This window comes from Orycteropus afer, unplaced genomic scaffold (assembly GCF_000298275.1).
Source record: "Orycteropus afer afer isolate SDZICR_OR568_19922 unplaced genomic scaffold, OryAfe1.0 scaffold00254, whole genome shotgun sequence".
Classification (NCBI taxonomy): domain Eukaryota; kingdom Metazoa; phylum Chordata; class Mammalia; order Tubulidentata; family Orycteropodidae; genus Orycteropus; species Orycteropus afer.
Genome location: NW_006921841.1, coordinates 1,533,501 through 1,540,667, shown reverse-complemented (window position 1 = coordinate 1,540,667; position 7,167 = coordinate 1,533,501).

Sequence of the window (7,167 nt, the reverse complement as noted above, 5' to 3'; positions counted from 1 at the left end):
ATCTTCTGTGTCTGTGTTAATTGGTTTCCCTTTTCTTTGTTGAAGAGGGTCTGTGCAATCCTTCTGCCTAGTCCGCCATCTTGCCCCGCCTCCAACTACCACACTACTTCTGAAAAATATTTTGTGAATCCATTCAGTGATTCCCATTCTGCTGCCTCTCAGTCAATTCAGCTCTACCCACTCTTGAATTCTTATTAGAATAATCTTTGCGCTAGTCTCCTCACATTCACTCCTTCCTTCTTGGTGTTACATAGAACTGTCAGTGTTTCTATTTTAAAACAGGTATCATTTCTGTTTGCTCATCTTCTCCAACCTTATTTCACATTCATCTTAAAATTTCAGTCACATCAAATTACTAAAAATTCATCATAGTTTCTCACATGACTGTCTTTGCTTCTCCCTGCTTCCCCTCACCCCCCACCCCAAGCAGCAATATTCTTAGTTCTCATGGTTGAAGAAATAATCATTCTTATGTCTTACCTCAAAGGCAACCTTTTCTCTGAAGTGCTTTCTTATTTTCCAGTAAAAATTAACTCGCTTTTCTTGGAGGGAGCTCTCGTGGTGTAGTGCCTAAGGCATCTAACTGCTAACCAGAAGGCTGGCAGTTCAAACCCACCAGTCACTCCTCGGCAGGAAGACTGGGTGATCTACTTCCGTAGTGATACTGCCTTGGAAACCCAAGGAGGCGTAGCTATGAATTGGATCCGTCTCAACTGCAGTGAGTTTGGTGTTTTTTTTCTTGGAGCTCTCATAGCCTTGGTTTAAGCATTACTTTTGGCACTTATAAATACACTTTAGGTATCAGTGAAAACATGTTTTCCACATTATATTTTTAAGTTCCCTAAAGTATAGATAGGTGTGTGCATCTTGGTATCCCTTGTCTTACAGAGTCCTTGTACTTGATAGTTTCTTTGTAAACGTTTGCTGAAATAAACTGGATAAATAAATCCTTGGCCTGAACAAGACTTTCTGAAAATACTAACCAATGGTGGAACATAGAGTTGTAACATCTTTTAGAATTTGAAATTGGCAGATACCAAAGGGCATAAAAAAGCAGAGATATAATACGTAAAGTACTTAATTTTCTTTCGGGTTGATGTGAAGGAGCAATTCATTCCCAAAAGTGGAGGAAACCACCCTTTCCCTACATTGTCCCGTTTCACTCCATCTGGATTGTCTAATGCAACCAGACTCCTGTGTCTCTGCCTTCGTGTTTAAAGCACACACACACAAAACCTCAAATCCAAACCAGTTGCCACTGTGTATGCCTCAAGGTGACCTCCATATGTACAGGGTTTTCAAGATTGTGACCTTTCATTAGCAGATGGACAGGCCTTTCTTTTGAGGTCCTCCTGAGTGGGTTTGAACTGCTAATCTTTCAGTTAGGAGTTGAGTGCTTAACCAACTGTGCTACCCAAGGACTCATCCACATGCAGAGATATGTTATATGGACACACACACTCACACAGAGTTGTCCTTTAGGGTCCATGGCGGATTGGTTTCACGACACCCCCAGATACCAAAATTCATGGATGTTCAAGTTCCTTAAATTAAATGGCATAGTATTTGCATATAATCTATCCACATCCATCCATATACTTTAAATCATCTCTAGATTACTTATAATACCTGTTGTTGTTGTTATGTGCCCTCGAGTCGGATCCGACTCATAGCAACCCCTCCTTGAGTTTCCAGGCAGTATCACTACCGAAGTAGATTGCCCAACCTTCCTTCCAAGGAGTGGCTAGTGGGTTTGAACTACCAGCCTTCTGGTTAGATCAAGTGCCTTAGGCAGTATGCTACCAGAGCTCCTCTTATAAAACCTAATGCAATATAAATGCTATGTAAACACCATTTTACACTTCCTCTTAGCCTTTGAGGGATTGTGTTGACTTCTTGCCTTTTTTTGGTCCCTAAATATTTTTTCCATGGTTGGTTGAATCTGTGGGATTTGGAATCTCCAGATATAGAGGTCTGATGTGTGTGTATGTATATGTACATAAACACATGGATATACATTATTTATATATAACTGAACACATATGTATTTATGTATGTTGTTGTTGTTATGTGCTATTGAGTCAAACCTGACTCATAGCGACCACTCCTTGGGTTTCCGAGGTGGTATCTCTACAGAAGAAGATTGCCCAACATTCCTTCTGAGGAGTGGCTGGTGGGTTTGAACCACTAGCCTTCTGGTTAGCAGTCAAGTGCCTTAGGCACTACTCTATATAAACATTTATATATGTTCACATATAAACACATTGTGTGTGTGTGTGTGTGTGTTTACCATTGAGTCAGTTCTGACTCACAGTACCCTATAAAACAGAACGGAATTGCCTCATTGGATTTCCTAGGCTGTAATCTTTATGGGAGTAGATGATCCAGTCTTTTCTCCTGTACAGCCACTGGTAGGTTGGAACTGCCAACCTTTTGGTTAGCAGCTGAGCTCTTACCCTTTGCACCACCAAGACTCTTACATACATGCGGAATTATGACTCTCTGATCAATTATTTAACCTTGCTGGGCCTGTGCAGCCTTATCTGTGTAATGAGAGTTATAGCCACATCTGCAAGATAGCCTCTTTTTCACTGAACATTATAATAAGAAAGGATTCTAAATTCTTCTTGTGCACTGGTGAGTTGGTTCCAACTCAAACCAACCTTTTATGACTGAGTACAACTGTCTCATAGTTTCCCAGGCTGTAATCTTTACAGGGGCAGATTGCCAGGTCTTTTCTCCTATGAAGCCACTGATGGGTTAGAACTGCCAACCTTTCAGTTTGCTGCAGAGCGCTGAACTACTGCACCACCAGTGTATTCCCTCTCTCCCTATACATACAAACAGTCGTCCCCACCCCCTTATCTGTGGTGGTTATGTTCCAGACCCTCAGTGGATACTTGAAACTGCAGATAGTACTGAACCTTAAATACTATGTCCTGTCCTATACATATATACCTACGATGAAGTTTAGTTTATAAATTTATAATTTATAAATTAGTAAGAGATTGACAATAACTAACGGGCAGGTAGTGCATATGGATATGCTGGACAAAGGAGTGATTCACATCCTGGCCAGGACAAGTGGGGTGGCTCAAGACTTCATCACACTACTTACTTAACATTTTCAGACAGTGCTAGACCGTGGGTAACTGAAACCTTGTAAAGTGAAACCATGGGGAAGGGGGGACTACCGTACACACATGCATATTATATACATGTAATATACTTTAAAGCAGCCAAATAAAGACTTCTCCTCTTGTTGAATACAATCCTGTCCAGCCTCTCTCATGTGAGACTCATGTAACCACTCGAATTGCATATTGCTATTGCTATTGCTATTTGGTCACGTACCTTTTGCCAAGAGCTCTTACACCAAATAAACATGTAAATGAAACATGTAAGTGAAAACATGGTGGGTCAACTTTTTACAGAGTCCTAAGCAAATAAATATTCATGGAGGGCTTCCCTCTACAATGTTATAAATGGATCTACAATGTTATAAATGGATCTTCAAATAAAGCTACCAATAATGAATCTGGGAAAACTCTAGAAAATCTGTCTTAACAGGAACCAGTTTGTTCTTATCTATAATGTAGTCAGTAGTTTGTTGTCTTGACAGGTTCTTCTTCATGACACAAGTACGAGAAATTGATACATACCAGATTTCTACTTTTTAAAAATTTTCTGTTGCTTTAAAGTTGTAACTTGGATCCAAATCAACGTACTTTTAGGCATTTGGGGGAAGGCATTTAGGGCACTTAGGAACAGGGACCTTGGATATAGTGCTAGCTAGATTCTGCGTCTAGCCTTACCCCATTTTACATAAAAAAATCTGGTATTAGTTGATTTCCTCCTGTGGTTTTTATGTGGAAATGGTCAAGGAGTCAGAGTGCAGAAGTGGGAAAATGAAGAAGGATGTGTGTATATGTGCTGTGCCCCTTGGTAATCTGTATTGGTTAAAAACGTTTTATCAGAGTTATTTGGGTGTTTCTTTGAAATGCTCCTAGAAATGCTAATTTAACTTTTCAAAAGCAGTGGTTTCATAAATGCTAACAGGCTAATGAATAAGCTTATTAATAAAACCGTAAGCTGGGCATTTCTATTTATAATGGCATTTACACGAGTCTAATACAATTTATGATTAAACTCAATGTACACAATCTACACTCAGCTCCACATTCTGGTCTTTTTCCATGATCTCATCTCTGTATCTTATCTCAGTGAAAATTCTTTTCTCTGTGGAGTTAACAGAAAGAACACTGGTCCCAGCTTCTCTTCTGACCTCTGCCTCACATTAAATTTGAGCAAATTACTTCACCTCAGTGGGCTTTTCAGCTCTGAATTGTGACTCTGTGATCAATTTAACCTTGACAGGCCTGTGTAATGAGGGGTCTGGACCACACCTTTAAGACAAACTCTTTTTCCATAAAGTCTACTGGAAATTTTAATAAGGATTCTAAATTCATCTTCATTACTATCTCATCTAATTTGACTTCCTTTATTTAGCTTTTTTATCACAGGCTCATTATCTAAGATGTCCATAGTTATCACAACTTTATTACATTTTGTGGTATATATGTCACCTTTGAGGAGAGGTTTTCTGAGGTTATTTGTATAAAATTGCAACCCTTTCACCAACTCTTGACATGACTTATTCCCCTTGGCTGCTTTTCCTCTTCAACTCTTATGACAATCGAAAATACTGTGTATTTTATTTCTTATTCACTGTCTTCTCCTCTAGAATGTAAGCTCCCTATAGGCAGGGTCTTGGGTCTTTTTGCTCACTGCTGTTATCTCCAATGTCCACCACATAATAGGCACTCAAATACCACTGAGTGATGGTCTATTTACTCCTAAGACCTCATCTACCTCCTTAGTGGATCCTTTCCTGATTTTCCATTACTTCCAGGGGGGTTCCTATAGCATTCTGTCCTCAAAAAATCAACGTCATGACTGACTTGACATTAAGACCCATGTTTTCCTTCTGGGACTTCTTTCAAAGCATGAGGTGATGTAAATATGTATTTTGATAAAGATTCTGCACATGCATCTCAAAACTCATTACACACGATAGGAAAGATTTCAGCTAGCAGAACATATGAAAAATGTAGGATTTTAGTGAACTGTTAGCTCAATGATTCCATAATAAAGATGGAATTCCCAAAATACTAACCCCTCCCCCCACTTGCCTACAAATTTAGTTTTAGGCTGCATAACAATGGATCAAATTCCTCCACATGGACCTGACTGTCCTATCTGCTACATTTAAGTTTGGTCTAAAGCACTGCAGAAGAGAGGAGACCGGGAACTCTAATATTTGAAAGCACTGGGATTATTTACCCTGGGAAAGGGAAGATGGGGATATAACAGATGTTTTCAAGTATGTGAAGTGTTGCCACATTGGTGAGAAAGTTACAAAGTACAAGTAAATCTATTTTAGCTCAACAAAATCAGAGGGAGTCGGCAGAGGGGCCTAGGATGGCATAGTCCTTGAGGTTTCAGATGCAGGCTGAGGTTGGTGGGAACAATGCAGAGATTCAGGCTCTGTTAAGGACTGCCACAACTACTTACCTGAGCGTGTTGTTTCTGAAGAACATTCCGCATTATGCCTGATCTTCCAGCCGCCCTTTGTGCGTTTTTTTTTTTTTTTTTTTTAATACACAGCATTTTAGCTCATTATCATGTTCTTTGCTTATAGTGTCCGATTTACTCATGTTAGTCTATTTGTTTTTCTAATTTCAATACGTCTAGCAGTTGCAGGAAACTTGAACAGGGTTCCAACATACTTGGTGAAAAGGTTCAGGTGCTCAGATCTGGTATGCAAAGAGCATCTCCCGAAAGCTTCATCATTCTCACAGGAAACATCGCAGGGGCATTCCACAAGGAAGCCCATTGGAAGGCTCACCTCTCTAATGCACACTCTACTCTCCATCTTTATTCTCTCTCCTCCCTTCTTTCTATACCAGTCTCTTCCCCATCAGCACAGTTACCTGTGAACACTCTTCTTTAAGAGATGCACAGCATCTTTCCCACCAGCAATTATGGCTACGGATAGCTGCCAAACACCTGGAGTGTCTTCTTTTATTCTGTTCCCACCATTTAAGCATCCAAGGCATTTTGCTGTTTATTTAGGATGTTTACCATCTGCTTAGGCCTCTTCATCTCCTGGTACAAAGAAAGTACTCAATAAAACCTTGTTATATGAATAAACCCCAACAGCTATTTTCGTAGTTCAGGATTAATATCACCTCTGGCCTGGACTCCTGCAGGCCTAAGTGGTCTGTTTTTGCCTCTAGCATAGTCAGTGCTCCACTCTGCCAGCCAGAAGACTAATCTGATCATTTCATTTTCATGCTTAAAACTCCCATGGCTCTCAGGATGAAAAACAAACTCTTACCATGGCAACCAAAGCCCTTTATAATCTGACTCCTACCTACCTTTTCTCTTAGCAGCCCCTGGCCTTTCACTATCAGGTCACAGCCTCACACATCCTCTTTTCTTCTAGCCTGTGCCATAAAGCCCTTCCTGCTTCATATCTCCTCCTCCAGGAAATCTTCCCTGATACTCTAGGCTGGAGGTAAGGTGTTCCTGTGTGTTCTCATGGTACCCTGTACTTAGCCCTCTAATGGTGCTTAACAAGGCGTAGTAAGGTTATCATCTCCTTTATGAGACTCCCTGAAGTGCAGAGTAAATCAAATTAGTTTCAATACTGGCAGGATTAAGCAGTGTCTGATCAACTACATGGGGCCATTAAATGTTTACGGAAAGAATGAACGCATCCAACATGTGTATACCCATTTTATAGGATTCAACTGGTCCTTCCTAAAGGAGAGAGCACAGATATGTTGAGTGGATAGCAGGTGAAGAGTTAAGTAAACAGGAATTTTTACTTCTTGCTCTACCATTAACAAGACAGAGCAGGAGTGGGCAACGTTTTGTTCTGTTCTATATAAGGCTGCTATGAAGGGCAGCTGACTGGATGGCAACTGACAACAACAATCACTAACAAAACCTGACTTTAGTTAGAGGAAGGTAATAGGATGGAAAATTTAAATTCAAAAAGTCCCTCAAAGGAGGACACAGAATAATGCTGAGAATTCTTTTGTTCTTCATTTTATCTTTGCTTTTATAAGATATTGTTATTCACATGTATAACTGTTTGAC